Consider the following 277-nt stretch of genomic DNA (forward strand, 5'->3'; position numbering starts at 1 on the left):
GGAGGCCGCGGCTCGGGATCCCCCGGGCGTCGCGGAGAAGGAAGGCCCGGCCCAGGTGCAGCTCTGACCGCCCAGGGAACCGGGTGGGCCGAGGCGGGACTGCCTGTCTCCACCTGTCTAGCCATCCTGACAGATGCTCTGCTCAGAACTCACTTCCTCACCTGCGCGAGTCAAGCCTGAGCAATGAAGTCCCTTTCCCCACATCTCCTTCCCTCTGTTTCCTCTTCTCCCATCTTGAGCTGGGACTGAGGACACTTTTCACACCCAAAGCTCTCCA

The 277-nt window shown here is 62.5% G+C and overlaps 1 protein-coding gene across 1 annotated transcript in view; it reads right to left on the minus strand.

Annotated features, from left to right (window-relative positions):
* The window catches only part of RFX6 (regulatory factor X, 6), a 122,433-nt gene that overhangs the window by 51,839 nt on the left and 70,317 nt on the right, over positions 1–277 (minus strand). The gene's annotated exons all lie outside the window — the stretch shown is intronic.

The sequence above is a fragment of the Bison bison genome, unplaced genomic scaffold (assembly GCF_000754665.1).
Source record: "Bison bison bison isolate TAMUID 2011002044 unplaced genomic scaffold, Bison_UMD1.0 scf7180017864473, whole genome shotgun sequence".
Classification (NCBI taxonomy): domain Eukaryota; kingdom Metazoa; phylum Chordata; class Mammalia; order Artiodactyla; family Bovidae; genus Bison; species Bison bison.